The sequence below is a fragment of the Xenopus tropicalis genome, chromosome 2 (assembly GCF_000004195.4).
Source record: "Xenopus tropicalis strain Nigerian chromosome 2, UCB_Xtro_10.0, whole genome shotgun sequence".
NCBI lineage: Eukaryota > Metazoa > Chordata > Amphibia > Anura > Pipidae > Xenopus > Xenopus tropicalis.
This window is the reverse complement of record NC_030678.2, coordinates 74,459,669-74,477,310: the sequence shown is the minus strand read 5'-3', so window position 1 is coordinate 74,477,310 and position 17,642 is coordinate 74,459,669. Positions and strand designations below refer to the sequence as shown.

The 17,642-nt window shown below is 54.2% G+C and overlaps 34 non-coding genes across 34 annotated transcripts; 22 read left to right on the top strand and 12 right to left on the bottom strand.

Moving 5' to 3' along the window:
* Nucleotides 1-1,739: 1,739 nt before the first annotated feature.
* trnak-uuu lies at nt 1,740-1,812 on the bottom strand. The gene has a single exon. It is a non-coding gene; the product is annotated as a tRNA-Lys (tRNA).
* A 134-nt stretch (nt 1,813-1,946) lies between these two features.
* Nucleotides 1,947-2,017, top strand: trnag-gcc. Its single transcript has one exon. It is a non-coding gene; the product is annotated as a tRNA-Gly (tRNA).
* Nucleotides 2,018-2,299: 282 nt separating this feature from the next.
* trnag-gcc lies at nt 2,300-2,370 on the top strand. Its single transcript has one exon. It is a non-coding gene; the product is annotated as a tRNA-Gly (tRNA).
* A 722-nt stretch (nt 2,371-3,092) lies between these two features.
* trnak-cuu lies at nt 3,093-3,165 on the bottom strand. The gene has a single exon. It is a non-coding gene; the product is annotated as a tRNA-Lys (tRNA).
* Nucleotides 3,166-3,305: 140 nt separating this feature from the next.
* Nucleotides 3,306-3,376, top strand: trnag-gcc. The gene has a single exon. It is a non-coding gene; the product is annotated as a tRNA-Gly (tRNA).
* Nucleotides 3,377-3,658: 282 nt separating this feature from the next.
* Nucleotides 3,659-3,729, top strand: trnag-gcc. The gene has a single exon. It is a non-coding gene; the product is annotated as a tRNA-Gly (tRNA).
* Nucleotides 3,730-4,450: 721 nt separating this feature from the next.
* On the bottom strand, nt 4,451-4,523 carry trnak-cuu. Its single transcript has one exon. It is a non-coding gene; the product is annotated as a tRNA-Lys (tRNA).
* A 140-nt stretch (nt 4,524-4,663) lies between these two features.
* Nucleotides 4,664-4,734, top strand: trnag-gcc. Its single transcript has one exon. It is a non-coding gene; the product is annotated as a tRNA-Gly (tRNA).
* A 719-nt stretch (nt 4,735-5,453) lies between these two features.
* On the bottom strand, nt 5,454-5,526 carry trnak-cuu. The gene has a single exon. It is a non-coding gene; the product is annotated as a tRNA-Lys (tRNA).
* Nucleotides 5,527-5,659: 133 nt separating this feature from the next.
* On the top strand, nt 5,660-5,730 carry trnag-gcc. Its single transcript has one exon. It is a non-coding gene; the product is annotated as a tRNA-Gly (tRNA).
* Nucleotides 5,731-6,012: 282 nt separating this feature from the next.
* trnag-gcc lies at nt 6,013-6,083 on the top strand. The gene has a single exon. It is a non-coding gene; the product is annotated as a tRNA-Gly (tRNA).
* Nucleotides 6,084-6,803: 720 nt separating this feature from the next.
* trnak-cuu lies at nt 6,804-6,876 on the bottom strand. Its single transcript has one exon. It is a non-coding gene; the product is annotated as a tRNA-Lys (tRNA).
* A 140-nt stretch (nt 6,877-7,016) lies between these two features.
* On the top strand, nt 7,017-7,087 carry trnag-gcc. Its single transcript has one exon. It is a non-coding gene; the product is annotated as a tRNA-Gly (tRNA).
* Nucleotides 7,088-7,369: 282 nt separating this feature from the next.
* trnag-gcc lies at nt 7,370-7,440 on the top strand. Its single transcript has one exon. It is a non-coding gene; the product is annotated as a tRNA-Gly (tRNA).
* A 720-nt stretch (nt 7,441-8,160) lies between these two features.
* trnak-cuu lies at nt 8,161-8,233 on the bottom strand. Its single transcript has one exon. It is a non-coding gene; the product is annotated as a tRNA-Lys (tRNA).
* A 140-nt stretch (nt 8,234-8,373) lies between these two features.
* On the top strand, nt 8,374-8,444 carry trnag-gcc. Its single transcript has one exon. It is a non-coding gene; the product is annotated as a tRNA-Gly (tRNA).
* Nucleotides 8,445-8,726: 282 nt separating this feature from the next.
* On the top strand, nt 8,727-8,797 carry trnag-gcc. Its single transcript has one exon. It is a non-coding gene; the product is annotated as a tRNA-Gly (tRNA).
* Nucleotides 8,798-9,516: 719 nt separating this feature from the next.
* On the bottom strand, nt 9,517-9,589 carry trnak-cuu. The gene has a single exon. It is a non-coding gene; the product is annotated as a tRNA-Lys (tRNA).
* Nucleotides 9,590-10,074: 485 nt separating this feature from the next.
* trnag-gcc lies at nt 10,075-10,146 on the top strand. Its single transcript has one exon. It is a non-coding gene; the product is annotated as a tRNA-Gly (tRNA).
* Nucleotides 10,147-10,866: 720 nt separating this feature from the next.
* On the bottom strand, nt 10,867-10,939 carry trnak-cuu. The gene has a single exon. It is a non-coding gene; the product is annotated as a tRNA-Lys (tRNA).
* A 140-nt stretch (nt 10,940-11,079) lies between these two features.
* trnag-gcc lies at nt 11,080-11,150 on the top strand. Its single transcript has one exon. It is a non-coding gene; the product is annotated as a tRNA-Gly (tRNA).
* Nucleotides 11,151-11,432: 282 nt separating this feature from the next.
* Nucleotides 11,433-11,503, top strand: trnag-gcc. The gene has a single exon. It is a non-coding gene; the product is annotated as a tRNA-Gly (tRNA).
* Nucleotides 11,504-12,223: 720 nt separating this feature from the next.
* trnak-cuu lies at nt 12,224-12,296 on the bottom strand. The gene has a single exon. It is a non-coding gene; the product is annotated as a tRNA-Lys (tRNA).
* Nucleotides 12,297-12,436: 140 nt separating this feature from the next.
* Nucleotides 12,437-12,507, top strand: trnag-gcc. The gene has a single exon. It is a non-coding gene; the product is annotated as a tRNA-Gly (tRNA).
* Nucleotides 12,508-12,789: 282 nt separating this feature from the next.
* On the top strand, nt 12,790-12,860 carry trnag-gcc. Its single transcript has one exon. It is a non-coding gene; the product is annotated as a tRNA-Gly (tRNA).
* A 720-nt stretch (nt 12,861-13,580) lies between these two features.
* On the bottom strand, nt 13,581-13,653 carry trnak-cuu. Its single transcript has one exon. It is a non-coding gene; the product is annotated as a tRNA-Lys (tRNA).
* A 140-nt stretch (nt 13,654-13,793) lies between these two features.
* Nucleotides 13,794-13,864, top strand: trnag-gcc. The gene has a single exon. It is a non-coding gene; the product is annotated as a tRNA-Gly (tRNA).
* Nucleotides 13,865-14,145: 281 nt separating this feature from the next.
* Nucleotides 14,146-14,216, top strand: trnag-gcc. Its single transcript has one exon. It is a non-coding gene; the product is annotated as a tRNA-Gly (tRNA).
* A 720-nt stretch (nt 14,217-14,936) lies between these two features.
* On the bottom strand, nt 14,937-15,009 carry trnak-cuu. Its single transcript has one exon. It is a non-coding gene; the product is annotated as a tRNA-Lys (tRNA).
* Nucleotides 15,010-15,149: 140 nt separating this feature from the next.
* trnag-gcc lies at nt 15,150-15,220 on the top strand. Its single transcript has one exon. It is a non-coding gene; the product is annotated as a tRNA-Gly (tRNA).
* Nucleotides 15,221-15,502: 282 nt separating this feature from the next.
* On the top strand, nt 15,503-15,573 carry trnag-gcc. Its single transcript has one exon. It is a non-coding gene; the product is annotated as a tRNA-Gly (tRNA).
* A 720-nt stretch (nt 15,574-16,293) lies between these two features.
* On the bottom strand, nt 16,294-16,366 carry trnak-cuu. Its single transcript has one exon. It is a non-coding gene; the product is annotated as a tRNA-Lys (tRNA).
* Nucleotides 16,367-16,506: 140 nt separating this feature from the next.
* trnag-gcc lies at nt 16,507-16,577 on the top strand. The gene has a single exon. It is a non-coding gene; the product is annotated as a tRNA-Gly (tRNA).
* A 282-nt stretch (nt 16,578-16,859) lies between these two features.
* Nucleotides 16,860-16,930, top strand: trnag-gcc. The gene has a single exon. It is a non-coding gene; the product is annotated as a tRNA-Gly (tRNA).
* The last annotated feature ends 712 nt before the right edge of the window (nt 16,931-17,642 follow it).

Sequence of the window (17,642 nt, the reverse complement as noted above, 5' to 3'; positions counted from 1 at the left end):
CACCTTAGTTACAATCAAGTACAAGGTACTGTTTTATTATTACACAGAAAAGGGAAATGATGTAAATGATTTGCTTATAATACACAAGAGCAATGAATGCTTAGTGATGTATTTTCTGTCACAAATCACTGAATCTTGTGTATCATAACACGTAATGTCTCCCTTTTGTAAAATATGGTCATATGGTCATGAAACTCCTCGGTGACAAAATATTTTTATATTTTACAATAGGGTCTACATTATTCACTTTATAATGTCATCAATGGGAGATAAATACAATAATACCAAAACTTGCGCTAAGCCACTCAGCACATCAAGTCTAATTTAACATTTGAAACAGCCAGTCTCAATTAGCATTCGCTCACCCCTTCACAGAGCTGGTCCAGGTGCCGTGCCCTTCACCCAGGGAAAAATGTTTCCACGACTATTTCTTTATTAAGTTATCACGTGAATCACAGTTTTTCATGGACACTCACCCCACTGATCCAGTGGTCCGGGAGCAGCGCCCCAGACCCGTAGCAAAGGGAGACCCAGCAGTCACAAGCACAATTTCTCGATGGGTACGTACTCCAGACACAGGTGGAGGTGGTTAAGAAATAGCTTTATTCACAATAATCCTGATTTTAATTATTTAATGCCTTTCAACACGTAGTCATAGGTATAATGGGTAACCGGGTACCAATGGGAGATACTTTCCTGTATTTTAAAGTTTGTTTACAGATAAGGTAAACCCCCCTAACATTTTCTATAAGCCTATTAGAAAGGTTGCAAAAATGCCAACAATTCCCCAATCAGCAACACCTTAGTATCTGGCACAGCAAGTAGCTATTGAGATGTCCTGTTTTACATCTAAGTATACATTTAAATTTATTGATACTATATTACTGTCCCCCTTTTTTTAGATGAAATTTATTTTTACTATTTTTTAAAATATATTCCTATTCTGTCTTTAGAATGCTGTACAGTTGTCAGTGTCATTGATGCCACAAACCACAAAACTGATTCTCTGTGAAATTATAATTTGTTTGTTACTTTTACTTTTTAGCTTATAATTTTATAGATACCATCTCCAGTTCATCTGTTATAACTGGCCCACTAAATGTTAAGGTTGGACACTACTACTTTGAGGAAAGGAGCAATTTTTAAAAGATTATGGCAGTGCTCGTGCACCCACTGTAAACACCAATGGTGATATAACTGTTATGATAAATACATGCACAAACTGTTGTTACCTTTATATTGCAGTGCTGATGTGAATACCTGTAGGTGTGTAAAATACAAATACATACAAATACCATCTTCAGCTGTTTTACATGAAGTTACTGAAGAAAAAAATTATGCCATTTTGGTGTTAGATATTTCATCACATATTTTATCACCATCAAAAATAGATGTTGATCTCGAAACAGTATACACCAGCCAGGCAACCTGCTACCCTTTGGCAGAGCGCTGGTGCCGGCCTTTCCTTTTCCTTTGCCCTCGGTCCAGACATGAGAGAACAAGGAGATGTTGCAGTCAGGGGCTCCAAGATGATCCAATAACTCTTTTGCAAATAGGGTGGTGAGCGAAAAAGGCAGCTTCACTAGACATCGTGGGAAGGCGTTTGTTTTGGTGCCCCGGTGGACTAGTAAAAGCATTTTCCCTTTGTCAAGGCATTGTCTGCTTCAGGTAAGTTTTCACTTCTGCATGCTAGTTTGCGTTACGGTTTTTCCCGCTCGGCCAAGAAAAGGTGAGCACGCCGCCCAACGTGGGGCTCGAACCCACGACCCTGAGATTAAAAATCTCATGCTCTACCAACTGAGCTAGCCGGGCAACCCGCTGGTGTGTGGCAGAGCGCTGGTGCCGGCCTTTCCTTTGCCCTCGGGGCAGACCCGTGAAGGTCTTGGATCTGGACTTGTTCTGTGCTGTTGGTCACGTTGGTACGCACAGTCCGGCGGCTGACCGTGGCATTGGTGGTTCAGTGGTAGAATTCTCGCCTGCCACGCGGGAGGCCTGGGTTCGATTCCTGGCCAATGCACCCCTCGGCTTTCTTTTCTTCAAAAGCCTTGTGCCCCGCCGCTAATCGAGGCAGCTTTTCCCTCCGGAGCCGAAAGCCTTTGCTTGGAAAGGCACGCTGCTTTTAGGCAGCCACGCAGAAGGCCATATGGCGTATTATGTTCTGCTCCCAAATGCATGTTTCGCCCCATTCCCGGTGTTTCGAGGGCGGCATTGACAAGACATGGCATGGCAGCCATGTGCGCTTCCACCGGGTCTGAGCACGCCTCGTGGCAATCTGAGTAGCAGTGGCACGGCGTGCATAGCATTGGTGGTTCAGTGGTAGAATTCTCACCTGCCACGCGGGAGGCCCGGGTTCGATTCCCGGCCAATGCAAGAGCTGCGTTTTGCCAGGGGTTCCCCACTAGAGCCTTCCCGGCGCGCTCTTTGCAGAAATGAATACGAGTTAGCGTAAGGCAAAAAGCAGTAACGCAGGCAACCAGTTGCAAACCTATCTCGTGTTTCCGAGAGAAGCCTCTAGCAAAGGCCCTCTTCAGCTTTCCATCTTTTCAAAGTGAGGGCAAACGGAGGAAGGTCCAGCTGCTTGAAATCCACTTGCCATCCAGGAGGGCTTGTTGCTTGCCCTTTTCACTTTCGCCCGTGGAAACGCTTCAGACCGACCCGACCACGCTGGCCAGGCTGCTCCTTTCTTATTAAGGGGAAGGGAGGAACTGCAGCTGATAAAAAGCGCCAAGCATGGCAGGATTTTAAAGTTTCCACGTTGCGTCCACTGCGATCCAGTAGGGCATTTCCAGTCTGCCTGAATTGCCATCACCTGAGGAGGCACGTTGCAGTCTGGGACCAGGGGGGGCAGAGAACAAGGAGATGTTGCAGTCAGGTGCTCCAAGATGATCCAATAACTCTTTTGCAAATAGGGTGGTGAGCGAAAAAGGCAGCTTCACTAGACATCGTGGGAAGGCGTTTGTTTTGGTGCCCCGGTGGACTAGTAAAAGCATTTTCCCTTTGTCAAGGCATTGTCTGCTTCAGGTAAGTTTTCACTTCTGCATGCTAGTTTGCGTTGCGGTTTTTCCCGCTCGGCCAGGAAAAGGTGAGCACGCCGCCCAACGTGGGGCTCGAACCCACGACCCTGAGATTAAGAGTCTCATGCTCTACCGACTGAGCTAGCCGGGCAACCCGCTGGTGTTTGGCAGAGCGCTGGTGCCGGCCTTTCCTTTTCCTTTGCCCTCGGGGCAGACACGTGAAGGTCTTGGATCTGGACTTGTTCTGTGCTGTTGGTCACGTCAGTACGCACAGTCCGGCGGCCGGCCGTGGCATTGGTGGTTCAGTGGTAGAATTCTCGCCTGCCACGCGGGAGGCCCGGGTTCGATTCCCGGCCAATGCACCCCTCGGCTTTCTTTTCTTCAAAAGCCTCGTGCCCCGCCGCTAACCGAGGCAGCTTTTCCCTCCGGAGCCGAAAGCCTTTGCTCGGAAAGGCACGCTGCTTTTAGGCAGCCACGCAGAAGGCCATATGGCGTATTATGTTCTGCTCCCAAATGCACGTTTCGCCCCATGCCCGATGTTTCGAGGGCGGCATTGACAAGACATGGCATGGCAGCCATGTGCGCTTCCACCGGGTCTGAGGGCGCCTCGTGGGAATCTGAGTAGCAACAGCATAGCGTGCATAGCATTGGTGGTTCAGTGGTAGAATTCTCGCCTGCCACGCGGGAGGCCCGGGTTCGATTCCCGGCCAATGCAAGAGCTGCGTTTTGCCAGGGGTTCCCCACTAGAGCCCTTCCCGGCGCGCTCTTTGCAGAACTGAATACGAGTTAGCGTAAGGCAAAAAGCAGTAACGCAGGCAACCAGTTGCAAACCTATCTCGTGTTTCCGAGAGAAGCCTCTAGCAAAGGCCCTCTTCAGCTTTCCATCTTTTCAAAGTGAGGGCAAACGGAGGAAGGTCCAGCTGCTTGAAATCCACTTGCCATCCAGGAGGGCTTGTTGCTTGCCCTTTTCACTTTCGCCCGTGGAAACGCTCCAGACTGACCCGACCACGCTGGCCAGGCTGCTCCTTTCTTATAAGGGAAGGGAGGAACTGCAGCTGATGAAATGCGCCGAGCATGGCAGGATTTTAAAGTTTCCACGTTGCGTCCACTGCGATCCAGTAGGGCATTTCCAGTCTGCCTGAATTGCCATCACCTGAGGAGGCACGTTGCAGTCTGGGACCAGGGGGGGCAGAGAACAAGGAGATGTTGCAGTCAGGTGCTCCAAGATGATCCAATAACTCTTTTGCAAATAGGGTGGTGAGCGAAAAAGGCAGCTTCACTAGACATCGTGGGAAGGCGTTTGTTTTGGTGCCCCGGTGGACTAGTAAAAGCATTTTCCCTTTGTCAAGGCATTGTCTGCTTCAGGTAAGTTTTCACTTCTGCATGCTAGTTTGCGTTGCGGTTTTTCCCGCTCAGCCAGGAAAATGTGAGCACGCCGCCCAACGTGGGGCTCGAACCCACGACCCTGAGATTAAGAGTCTCATGCTCTACCGACTGAGCTAGCCAGGCAACCCGCTGGCGTTTGGCAGAGCGCTGGTGCCGGCCTTTCCTTTTCCTTTGCCCTCGGGGCAGACACGTGAAGGTCTTGGATCTGGACTTGTTCTGTGCTGTTGGTCACGTCAGTACGCACAGTCCGGCGGCCGGCCGTGGCATTGGTGGTTCAGTGGTAGAATTCTCGCCTGCCACGCGGGAGGCCCGGGTTCGATTCCCGGCCAATGCAAGAGCTGCATTTTGCCAGGGGTTCCCCACTAGAGCCTTCCCGGCGCGCTCTTTGCAGAACTGAATACGAGTTAGCGTAAGGCAAAAAGCAGTAACGCAGGCAACCAGTTGCAAACCTATCTCGTGTTTCCGAGAGAAGCCTCTAGCAAAGGCCCTCTTCAGCTTTCCATCTTTTCAAAGTGAGGGCAAACGGAGGAAGGTCCAGCTGCTTGAAATCCACTTGCCATCCAGGAGGGCTTGTTGCTTGCCCTTTTCACTTTCGCCCGTGGAAACGCTCCAGACTGACCCGACCACGCTGGCCAGGCTGCTCCTTTCTTATAAGGGAAGGGAGGAACTGCAGCTGATGAAATGCGCCGAGCATGGCAGGATTTTAAAGTTTCCACGTTGCGTCCACTGCGATCCAGTAGGGCATTTCCAGTCTGCCTGAATTGCCATCACCTGAGGAGGCACGTTGCAGTCTGGGACCAGGGGGGGCAGAGAACAAGGAGATGTTGCAGTCAGGTGCTCCAAGATGATCCAATAACTCTTTTGCAAATAGGGTGGTGAGCGAAAAAGGCAGCTTCACTAGACATCGTGGGAAGGCGTTTGTTTTGGTGCCCCGGTGGACTAGTAAAAGCATTTTCCCTTTGTCAAGGCATTGTCTGCTTCAGGTAAGTTTTCACTTCTGCATGCTAGTTTGCGTTGCGGTTTTTCCCGCTCGGCCAGGAAAGGTGAGCACGCCGCCCAACGTGGGGCTCGAACCCACGACCCTGAGATTAAGAGTCTCATGCTCTACCGACTGAGCTAGCCGGGCAACCCGCTGGCGTTTGGCAGAGCGCTGGTGCCGGCCTTTCCTTTTCCTTTGCCCTCGGGGCAGACACGTGAAGGTCTTGGATCTGGACTTGTTCTGTGCTGTTGGTCACGTCAGTACGCACAGTCCGGCGGCGGCATTGGTGGTTCAGTGGTAGAATTCTCGCCTGCCACGCGGGAGGCCCGGGTTCGATTCCCGGCCAATGCACCCCTCGGCTTTCTTTTCTTCAAAAGCCTCGTGCCCCGCCGCTAACCGAGGCAGCTTTTCCCTCCGGAGCCGAAAGCCTTTGCTCGGAAAGGCACGCTGCTTTTAGGCAGCCACGCAGAAGGCCATATGGCGTATTATGTTCTGCTCCCAAATGCACGTTTCGCCCCATGCCCGATGTTTCGAGGGCGGCATTGACAAGACATGGCATGGCAGCCATGTGCGCTTCCACCGGGTCTGAGGGCGCCTCGTGGGAATCTGAGTAGCAACGGCATAGCGTGCATAGCATTGGTGGTTCAGTGGTAGAATTCTCGCCTGCCACGCGGGAGGCCCGGGTTCGATTCCCGGCCAATGCAAGAGCTGCGTTTTGCCAGGGGTTCCCCACTAGAGCCTTCCCGGCGCGCTCTTTGCAGAACTGAATACGAGTTAGCGTAAGGCAAAAAGCAGTAACGCAGGCAACCAGTTGCAAACCTATCTCGTGTTTCCGAGAGAAGCCTCTAGCAAAGGCCCTCTTCAGCTTTCCATCTTTTCAAAGTGAGGGCAAACGGAGGAAGGTCCAGCTGCTTGAAATCCACTTGCCATCCAGGAGGGCTTGTTGCTTGCCCTTTTCACTTTCGCCCGTGGAAACGCTCCAGACTGACCCGACCACGCTGGCCAGGCTGCTCCTTTCTTATAAGGGAAGGGAGGAACTGCAGCTGATGAAATGCGCCGAGCATGGCAGGATTTTAAAGTTTCCACGTTGCGTCCACTGCGATCCAGTAGGGCATTTCCAGTCTGCCTGAATTGCCATCACCTGAGGAGGCACGTTGCAGTCTGGGACCAGGGGGGGCAGAGAACAAGGAGATGTTGCAGTCAGGTGCTCCAAGATGATCCAATAACTCTTTTGCAAATAGGGTGGTGAGAGAAAAAGGCAGCTTCACTAGACATCGTGGGAAGGCGTTTGTTTTGGTGCCCCGGTGGACTAGTAAAAGCATTTTCCCTTTGTCAAGGCATTGTCTGCTTCAGGTAAGTTTTCACTTCTGAATGCTAGTTTGCGTTGCGGTTTTTCCTGCTCGGCCAGGAAAAGGTGAGCACGCCGCCCAACGTGGGGCTCGAACCCACGACCCTGAGATTAAGAGTCTCATGCTCTACCGACTGAGCTAGCCGGGCAACCCGCTGGCGTTTGGCAGAGCGCTGGTGCCGGCCTTTCCTTTTCCTTTGCCCTCGGGGCAGACACGTGAAGGTCTTGGATCTGGACTTGTTCTGTGCTGTTGGTCACGTCAATACGCACAGTCCGGCGGCCGGCCGTGGCATTGGTGGTTCAGTGGTAGAATTCTCGCCTGCCACGCGGGAGGCCCGGGTTCGATTCCCGGCCAATGCACCCCTCGGCTTTCTTTTCTTCAAAAGCCTCGTGCCCCGCCGCTAACCGAGGCAGCTTTTCCCTCCGGAGCCGAAAGCCTTTGCTCGGAAAGGCACGCTGCTTTTAGGCAGCCACGCAGAAGGCCATATGGCGTATTATGTTCTGCTCCCAAATGCACGTTTCGCCCCATGCCCGATGTTTCGAGGGCGGCATTGACAAGACATGGCATGGCAGCCATGTGCGCTTCCACCGGGTCTGAGGGCGCCTCGTGGGAATCTGAGTAGCAACGGCATAGCGTGCATAGCATTGGTGGTTCAGTGGTAGAATTCTCGCCTGCCACGCGGGAGGCCCGGGTTCGATTCCCGGCCAATGCAAGAGCTGCGTTTTGCCAGGGGTTCCCCACTAGAGCCTTCCCGGCGCGCTCTTTGCAGAACTGAATACGAGTTAGCGTAAGGCAAAAAGCAGTAACGCAGGCAACCAGTTGCAAACCTATCTCGTGTTTCCGAGAGAAGCCTCTAGCAAAGGCCCTCTTCAGCTTTCCATCTTTTCAAAGTGAGGGCAAACGGAGGAAGGTCCAGCTGCTTGAAATCCACTTGCCATCCAGGAGGGCTTGTTGCTTGCCCTTTTCACTTTCGCCCGTGGAAACGCTCCAGACTGACCCGACCACGCTGGCCAGGCTGCTCCTTTCTTATAAGGGAAGGGAGGAACTGCAGCTGATGAAATGCGCCGAGCATGGCAGGATTTTAAAGTTTCCACGTTGCGTCCACTGCGATCCAGTAGGGCATTTCCAGTCTGCCTGAATTGCCATCACCTGAGGAGGCACGTTGCAGTCTGGGACCAGGGGGGGCAGAGAACAAGGAGATGTTGCAGTCAGGTGCTCCAAGATGATCCAATAACTCTTTTGCAAATAGGGTGGTGAGCGAAAAAGGCAGCTTCACTAGACATCGTGGGAAGGCGTTTGTTTTGGTGCCCCGGTGGACTAGTAAAAGCATTTTCCCTTTGTCAAGGCATTGTCTGCTTCAGGTAAGTTTTCACTTCTGCATGCTAGTTTGCGTTGCGGTTTTTCCCGCTCGGCCAGGAAAAGGTGAGCATGCCGCCCAACGTGGGGCTCGAACCCACGACCCTGAGATTAAGAGTCTCATGCTCTACCGACTGAGCTAGCCGGGCAACCCGCTGGCGTTTGGCAGAGCGCTGGTGCCGGCCTTTCCTTTTCCTTTGCCCTCGGGGCAGACACGTGAAGGTCTTGGATCTGGACTTGTTCTGTGCTGTTGGTCACGTCAGTACGCACAGTCCGGCGGCCGGCCGTGGCATTGGTGGTTCAGTGGTAGAATTCTCGCCTGCCACGCGGGAGGCCCGGGTTCGATTCCCGGCCAATGCACCCCTCGGCTTTCTTTTCTTCAAAAGCCTCGTGCCCCGCCGCTAACCGAGGCAGCTTTTCCCTCCGGAGCCGAAAGCCTTTGCTCGGAAAGGCACGCTGCTTTTAGGCAGCCACGCAGAAGGCCATATGGCGTATTATGTTCTGCTCCCAAATGCACGTTTCGCCCCATGCCCGATGTTTCGAGGGCGGCATTGACAAGACATGGCATGGCAGCCATGTGCGCTTCCACCGGGTCTGAGGGCGCCTCGTGGGAATCTGAGTAGCAACGGCATAGCGTGCATAGCATTGGTGGTTCAGTGGTAGAATTCTCGCCTGCCACGCGGGAGGCCCGGGTTCGATTCCCGGCCAATGCAAGAGCTGCGTTTTGCCAGGGGTTCCCCACTAGAGCCTTCCCGGCGCGCTCTTTGCAGAACTGAATACGAGTTAGCGTAAGGCAAAAAGCAGTAACGCAGGCAACCAGTTGCAAACCTATCTCGTGTTTCCGAGAGAAGCCTCTAGCAAAGGCCCTCTTCAGCTTTCCATCTTTTCAAAGTGAGGGCAAACGGAGGAAGGTCCAGCTGCTTGAAATCCACTTGCCATCCAGGAGGGCTTGTTGCTTGCCCTTTTCACTTTCGCCCGTGGAAACGCTCCAGACTGACCCGACCACGCTGGCCAGGCTGCTCCTTTCTTATAAGGGAAGGGAGGAACTGCAGCTGATGAAATGCGCCGAGCATGGCAGGATTTTAAAGTTTCCACGTTGCGTCCACTGCGATCCAGTAGGGCATTTCCAGTCTGCCTGAATTGCCATCACCTGAGGAGGCACGTTGCAGTCTGGGACCAGGGGGGGCAGAGAACAAGGAGATGTTGCAGTCAGGTGCTCCAAGTGAATCCAATAACTCTTTTGCAAATAGGGTGGTGAGCGAAAAAGGCAGCTTCACTAGACATCGTGGGAAGGCGTTGTTTTGGTGCCCCGGTGGCTAGTAAAAGCATTTTCCCTTTGTCAAGGCATTGTCTGCTTCAGGTAAGTTTTCACTTCTGCATGCTAGTTTGCGTTGCGGTTTTTTCCCGCTCGGCCAGGAAAAGGTGAGCACGCCGCCCAACGTGGGGCTCGAACCCACGACCCTGAGATTAAGAGTCTCATGCTCTACCGACTGAGCTAGCCGGGCAACCCGCTGGCGTTTGGCAGAGCGCTGGTGCCGGCCTTTCCTTTTCCTTTGCCCTCGGGGCAGACACGTGAAAGGTCTTGGATCTGGACTTGTTCTGTGCTGTTGGTCACGTCAGTACTGCACAGTCGCGCGGCCGTGCATTGGTGGTCAGTGGTAGAATCTCGCCTGCCACGCGGAGGCCGGTTCGATTCCCGGCCAATGCACCCCTCGGCTTTCTTTTCTTCAAAAGCCTCGTGCCCCGCCGCTAACCGAGGCAGCTTTTCCCTCCGGAGCCGAAAGCCTTTGCTCGGAAAGGCACGCTGCTTTTAGGCAGCCACGCAGAAGGCCATATGGCGTATTATGTTCTGCTCCCAAATGCACGTTTCGCCCCATGCCCGATGTTTCGAGGGCGGCATTGACAAGACATGGCATGGCAGCCATGTGCGCTTCCACCGGGTCTGAGGGCGCCTCGTGGGAATCTGAGTAGCAACGGCATAGCGTGCATAGCATTGGTGGTTCAGTGGTAGAATTCTCGCCTGCCACGCGGGAGGCCCTGGGTTCGATTCCCGGCCAATGCAAGAGCTGCGTTTTGCCAGGGGTTCCCCACTAGAGCCTTCCCGGCGCGCTCTTTGCAGAACTGAATACGAGTTAGCGTAAGGCAAAAAGCAGTAACGCAGGCAACCAGTTGCAAACCTATCTCGTGTTTCCGAGAGAAGCCTCTAGCAAAGGCCCTCTTCAGCTTTCCATCTTTTCAAAGTGAGGGCAAACGGAGGAAGGTCCAGCTGCTTGAAATCCACTTGCCATCCAGGAGGGCTTGTTGCTTGCCCTTTTCACTTTCGCCCGTGGAAACGCTCCAGACTGACCCGACCACGCTGGCCAGGCTGCTCCTTTCTTATAAGGGAAGGGAGGAACTGCAGCTGATGAAATGCGCCGAGCATGGCAGGATTTTAAAGTTTCCACGTTGCGTCCACTGCGATCCAGTAGGGCATTTCCAGTCTGCCTGAATTGCCATCACCTGAGGAGGCACGTTGCAGTCTGGGACCAGGGGGGGCAGAGAACAAGGAGATGTTGCAGTCAGGTGCTCCAAGATGATCCAATAACTCTTTTGCAAATAGGGTGGTGAGCGAAAAAGGCAGCTTCACTAGACATCGTGGGAAGGCGTTTGTTTTGGTGCCCCGGTGGACTAGTAAAAGCATTTTCCCTTTGTCAAGGCATTGTCTGCTTCAGGTAAGTTTTCACTTCTGCATGCTAGTTTGCGTTGCGGTTTTTCCCGCTCGGCCAGGAAAAGGTGAGCACGCCGCCCAACGTGGGGCTCGAACCCACGACCCTGAGATTAAGAGTCTCATGCTCTACCGACTGAGCTAGCCGGGCAACCCGCTGGCGTTTGGCAGAGCGCTGGTGCCGGCCTTTCCTTTTCCTTTGCCCTCGGGGCAGACACGTGAAGGTCTTGGATCTGGACTTGTTCTGTGCTGTTGGTCACGTCAGTACGCACAGTCCGGCGGCCAGCCGTGGCATTGGTGGTTCAGTGGTAGAATTCTCGCCTGCCACGCGGGAGGCCCGGGTTCGATTCCCGGCCAATGCACCCCTCGGCTTTCTTTTCTTCAAAAGCCTCGTGCCCCGCCGCTAACCGAGGCAGCTTTTCCCTCCGGAGCCGAAAGCCTTTGCTCGGAAAGGCACGCTGCTTTTAGGCAGCCACGCAGAAGGCCATATGGCGTATTATGTTCTGCTCCCAAATGCACGTTTCGCCCCATGCCCGATGTTTCGAGGGCGGCATTGACAAGACATGGCATGGCAGCCATGTGCGCTTCCACCGGGTCTGAGGGCGCCTCGTGGGAATCTGAGTAGCAACGGCATAGCGTGCATAGCATTGGTGGTTCAGTGGTAGAATTCTCGCCTGCCACGCGGGAGGCCCGGGTTCGATTCCCGGCCAATGCAAGAGCTGCGTTTTGCCAGGGGTTCCCCACTAGAGCCTTCCCGGCGCGCTCTTTGCAGAACTGAATACGAGTTAGCGTAAGGCAAAAAGCAGTAACGCAGGCAACCAGTTGCAAACCTATCTCGTGTTTCCGAGAGAAGCCTCTAGCAAAGGCCCTCTTCAGCTTTCCATCTTTTCAAAGTGAGGGCAAACGGAGGAAGGTCCAGCTGCTTGAAATCCACTTGCCATCCAGGAGGGCTTGTTGCTTGCCCTTTTCACTTTCGCCCGTGGAAACGCTCCAGACTGACCCGACCACGCTGGCCAGGCTGCTCCTTTCTTATAAGGGAAGGGAGGAACTGCAGCTGATGAAATGCGCCGAGCATGGCAGGATTTTAAAGTTTCCACGTTGCGTCCACTGCGATCCAGTAGGGCATTTCCAGTCTGCCTGAATTGCCATCACCTGAGGAGGCACGTTGCAGTCTGGGACCAGGGGGGGCAGAGAACAAGGAGATGTTGCAGTCAGGTGCTCCAAGATGATCCAATAACTCTTTTGCAAATAGGGTGGTGAGCGAAAAAGGCAGCTTCACTAGACATCGTGGGAAGGCGTTTGTTTTGGTGCCCCGGTGGACTAGTAAAAGCATTTTCCCTTTGTCAAGGCATTGTCTGCTTCAGGTAAGTTTTCACTTCTGCATGCTAGTTTGCGTTGCGGTTTTTCCCGCTCGGCCAGGAAAAGGTGAGCACGCCGCCCAACGTGGGGCTCGAACCCACGACCCTGAGATTAAGAGTCTCATGCTCTACCGACTGAGCTAGCCGGGCAACCCGCTGGCGTTTGGCAGAGCGCTGGTGCCGGCCTTTCCTTTTCCTTTGCCCTCGGGGCAGACACGTGAAGGTCTTGGATCTGGACTTGTTCTGTGCTGTTGGTCACGTCAGTACGCACAGTCCGGCGGCCGGCCGTGGCATTGGTGGTTCAGTGGTAGAATTCTCGCCTGCCACGCGGGAGGCCCGGGTTCGATTCCCGGCCAATGCACCCCTCGGCTTTCTTTTCTTCAAAAGCCTCGTGCCCCGCCGCTAACCGAGGCAGCTTTTCCCTCCGGAGCCGAAAGCCTTTGCTCGGAAAGGCACGCTGCTTTTAGGCAGCCACGCAGAAGGCCATATGGCGTATTATGTTCTGCTCCCAAATGCACGTTTCGCCCCATGCCCGATGTTTCGAGGGCGGCATTGACAAGACATGGCATGGCAGCCATGTGCGCTTCCACCGGGTCTGAGGGCGCCTCGTGGGAATCTGAGTAGCAACGGCATAGCGTGCATAGCATTGGTGGTTCAGTGGTAGAATTCTCGCCTGCCACGCGGGAGGCCCGGGTTCGATTCCCGGCCAATGCAAGAGCTGCGTTTTGCCAGGGGTTCCCCACTAGAGCCTTCCCGGCGCGCTCTTTGCAGAACTGAATACGAGTTAGCGTAAGGCAAAAAGCAGTAACGCAGGCAACCAGTTGCAAACCTATCTCGTGTTTCCGAGAGAAGCCTCTAGCAAAGGCCCTCTTCAGCTTTCCATCTTTTCAAAGTGAGGGCAAACGGAGGAAGGTCCAGCTGCTTGAAATCCACTTGCCATCCAGGAGGGCTTGTTGCTTGCCCTTTTCACTTTCGCCCGTGGAAACGCTCCAGACTGACCCGACCACGCTGGCCAGGCTGCTCCTTTCTTATAAGGGAAGGGAGGAACTGCAGCTGATGAAATGCGCCGAGCATGGCAGGATTTTAAAGTTTCCACGTTGCGTCCACTGCGATCCAGTAGGGCATTTCCAGTCTGCCTGAATTGCCATCACCTGAGGAGGCACGTTGCAGTCTGGGACCAGGGGGGGCAGAGAACAAGGAGATGTTGCAGTCAGGTGCTCCAAGATGATCCAATAACTCTTTTGCAAATAGGGTGGTGAGCGAAAAAGGCAGCTTCACTAGACATCGTGGGAAGGCGTTTGTTTTGGTGCCCCGGTGGACTAGTAAAAGCATTTTCCCTTTGTCAAGGCATTGTCTGCTTCAGGTAAGTTTTCACTTCTGCATGCTAGTTTGCGTTGCGGTTTTTCCCGCTCGGCCAGGAAAAGGTGAGCACGCCGCCCAACGTGGGGCTCGAACCCACGACCCTGAGATTAAGAGTCTCATGCTCTACCGACTGAGCTAGCCGGGCAACCCGCTGGCGTTTGGCAGAGCGCTGGTGCCGGCCTTTCCTTTTCCTTTGCCCTCGGGGCAGACACGTGAAGGTCTTGGATCTGGACTTGTTCTGTGCTGTTGGTCACGTCAGTACGCACAGTCCGGCGGCCGGCCGTGGCATTGGTGGTTCAGTGGTAGAATTCTCGCCTGCCACGCGGGAGGCCCGGGTTCGATTCCCGGCCAATGCACCCCTCGGCTTTCTTTTCTTCAAAAGCCTCGTGCCCCGCCGCTAACCGAGGCAGCTTTTCCCTCCGGAGCCGAAAGCCTTTGCTCGGAAAGGCACGCTGCTTTTAGGCAGCCACGCAGAAGGCCATATGGCGTATTATGTTCTGCTCCCAAATGCACGTTTCGCCCCATGCCCGATGTTTCGAGGCGGCATTGACAAGACATGGCATGGCAGCCATGTGCGCTTCCACCGGGTCTGAGGGCGCCTCGTGGGAATCTGAGTAGCAACGGCATAGCGTGCATAGCATTGGTGGTTCAGTGGTAGAATTCTCGCCTGCCACGCGGGAGGCCCGGGTTCGATTCCCGGCCAATGCAAGAGCTGCGTTTTGCCAGGGGTTCCCCACTAGAGCCTTCCCGGCGCGCTCTTTGCAGAACTGAATACGAGTTAGCGTAAGGCAAAAAGCAGTAACGCAGGCAACCAGTTGCAAACCTATCTCGTGTTTCCGAGAGAAGCCTCTAGCAAAGGCCCTCTTCAGCTTTCCATCTTTTCAAAGTGAGGGCAAACGGAGGAAGGTCCAGCTGCTTGAAATCCACTTGCCATCCAGGAGGGCTTGTTGCTTGCCCTTTTCACTTTCGCCCGTGGAAACGCTCCAGACTGACCCGACCACGCTGGCCAGGCTGCTCCTTTCTTATAAGGGAAGGGAGGAACTGCAGCTGATGAAATGCGCCGAGCATGGCAGGATTTTAAAGTTTCCACGTTGCGTCCACTGCGATCCAGTAGGGCATTTCCAGTCTGCCTGAATTGCCATCACCTGAGGAGGCACGTTGCAGTCTGGGACCAGGGGGGGCAGAGAACAAGGAGATGTTGCAGTCAGGTGCTCCAAGATGATCCAATAACTCTTTTGCAAATAGGGTGGTGAGCGAAAAAGGCAGCTTCACTAGACATCGTGGGAAGGCGTTTGTTTTGGTGCCCCGGTGGACTAGTAAAAGCATTTTCCCTTTGTCAAGGCATTGTCTGCTTCAGGTAAGTTTTCACTTCTGCATGCTAGTTTGCGTTGCGGTTTTTCCCGCTCGGCCAGGAAAAGGTGAGCACGCCGCCCAACGTGGGGCTCGAACCCACGACCCTGAGATTAAGAGTCTCATGCTCTACCGACTGAGCTAGCCGGGCAACCCGCTGGCGTTTGGCAGAGCGCTGGTGCCGGCCTTTCCTTTTCCTTTGCCCTCGGGGCAGACACGTGAAGGTCTTGGATCTGGACTTGTTCTGTGCTGTTGGTCACGTCAGTACGCACAGTCCGGCGGCCGGCCGTGGCATTGGTGGTTCAGTGGTAGAATTCTCGCCTGCCACGCGGGAGGCCCGGGTTCGATTCCCGGCCAATGCACCCCTCGGCTTTCTTTTCTTCAAAAGCCTCGTGCCCCGCCGCTAACCGAGGCAGCTTTTCCCTCCGGAGCCGAAAGCCTTTGCTCGGAAAGGCACGCTGCTTTTAGGCAGCCACGCAGAAGGCCATATGGCGTATTATGTTCTGCTCCCAAATGCACGTTTCGCCCCATGCCCGATGTTTCGAGGGCGGCATTGACAAGACATGGCATGGCAGCCATGTGCGCTTCCACCGGGTCTGAGGGCGCCTCGTGGGAATCTGAGTAGCAACGGCATAGCGTGCATAGCATTGGTGGTTCAGTGGTAGAATTCTCGCCTGCCACGCGGGAGGCCCGGGTTCGATTCCCGGCCAATGCAAGAGCTGCGTTTTGCCAGGGGTTCCCCACTAGAGCCTTCCCGGCGCGCTCTTTGCAGAACTGAATACGAGTTAGCGTAAGGCAAAAAGCAGTAACGCAGGCAACCAGTTGCAAACCTATCTCGTGTTTCCGAGAGAAGCCTCTAGCAAAGGCCCTCTTCAGCTTTCCATCTTTTCAAAGTGAGGGCAAACGGAGGAAGGTCCAGCTGCTTGAAATCCACTTGCCATCCAGGAGGGCTTGTTGCTTGCCCTTTTCACTTTCGCCCGTGGAAACGCTCCAGACTGACCCGACCACGCTGGCCAGGCTGCTCCTTTCTTATAAGGGAAGGGAGGAACTGCAGCTGATGAAATGCGCCGAGCATGGCAGGATTTTAAAGTTTCCACGTTGCGTCCACTGCGATCCAGTAGGGCATTTCCAGTCTGCCTGAATTGCCATCACCTGAGGAGGCACGTTGCAGTCTGGGACCAGGGGGGGCAGAGAACAAGGAGATGTTGCAGTCAGGTGCTCCAAGATGATCCAATAACTCTTTTGCAAATAGGGTGGTGAGCGAAAAAGGCAGCTTCACTAGACATCGTGGGAAGGCGTTTGTTTTGGTGCCCCGGTGGACTAGTAAAAGCATTTTCCCTTTGTCAAGGCATTGTCTGCTTCAGGTAAGTTTTCACTTCTGCATGCTAGTTTGCGTTGCGGTTTTTCCCGCTCGGCCAGGAAAAGGTGAGCACGCCGCCCAACGTGGGGCTCGAACCCACGACCCTGAGATTAAGAGTCTCATGCTCTACCGACTGAGCTAGCCGGGCAACCCGCTGGCGTTTGGCAGAGCGCTGGTGCCGGCCTTTCCTTTTCCTTTGCCCTCGGGGCAGACACGTGAAGGTCTTGGATCTGGACTTGTTCTGTGCTGTTGGTCACGTCAGTACGCACAGTCCGGCGGCCGGCCGTGGCATTGGTGGTTCAGTGGTAGAATTCTCGCCTGCCACGCGGGAGGCCCGGGTTCGATTCCCGGCCAATGCACCCCTCGGCTTTCTTTTCTTCAAAAGCCTCGTGCCCCGCCGCTAACCGAGGCAGCTTTTCCCTCCGGAGCCGAAAGCCTTTGCTCGGAAAGGCACGCTGCTTTTAGGCAGCCACGCAGAAGGCCATATGGCGTATTATGTTCTGCTCCCAAATGCACGTTTCGCCCCATGCCCGATGTTTCGAGGGCGGCATTGACAAGACATGGCATGGCAGCCATGTGCGCTTCCACCGGGTCTGAGGGCGCCTCGTGGGAATCTGAGTAGCAACGGCATAGCGTGCATAGCATTGGTGGTTCAGTGGTAGAATTCTCGCCTGCCACGCGGGAGGCCCGGGTTCGATTCCCGGCCAATGCAAGAGCTGCGTTTTGCCAGGGGTTCCCCACTAGAGCCTTCCCGGCGCGCTCTTTGCAGAACTGAATACGAGTTAGCGTAAGGCAAAAAGCAGTAACGCAGGCAACCAGTTGCAAACCTATCTCGTGTTTCCGAGAGAAGCCTCTAGCAAAGGCCCTCTTCAGCTTTCCATCTTTTCAAAGTGAGGGCAAACGGAGGAAGGTCCAGCTGCTTGAAATCCACTTGCCATCCAGGAGGGCTTGTTGCTTGCCCTTTTCACTTTCGCCCGTGGAAACGCTCCAGACTGACCCGACCACGCTGGCCAGGCTGCTCCTTTCTTATAAGGGAAGGGAGGAACTGCAGCTGATGAAATGCGCCGAGCATGGCAGGATTTTAAAGTTTCCACGTTGCGTCCACTGCGATCCAGTAGGGCATTTCCAGTCTGCCTGAATTGCCATCACCTGAGGAGGCACGTTGCAGTCTGGGACCAGGGGGGGCAGAGAACAAGGAGATGTTGCAGTCAGGTGCTCCAAGATGATCCAATAACTCTTTTGCAAATAGGGTGGTGAGCGAAAAAGGCAGCTTCACTAGACATCGTGGGAAGGCGTTTGTTTTGGTGCCCCGGTGGACTAGTAAAAGCATTTTCCCTTTGTCAAGGCATTGTCTGCTTCAGGTAAGTTTTCACTTCTGCATGCTAGTTTGCGTTGCGGTTTTTCCCGCTCGGCCAGGAAAAGGT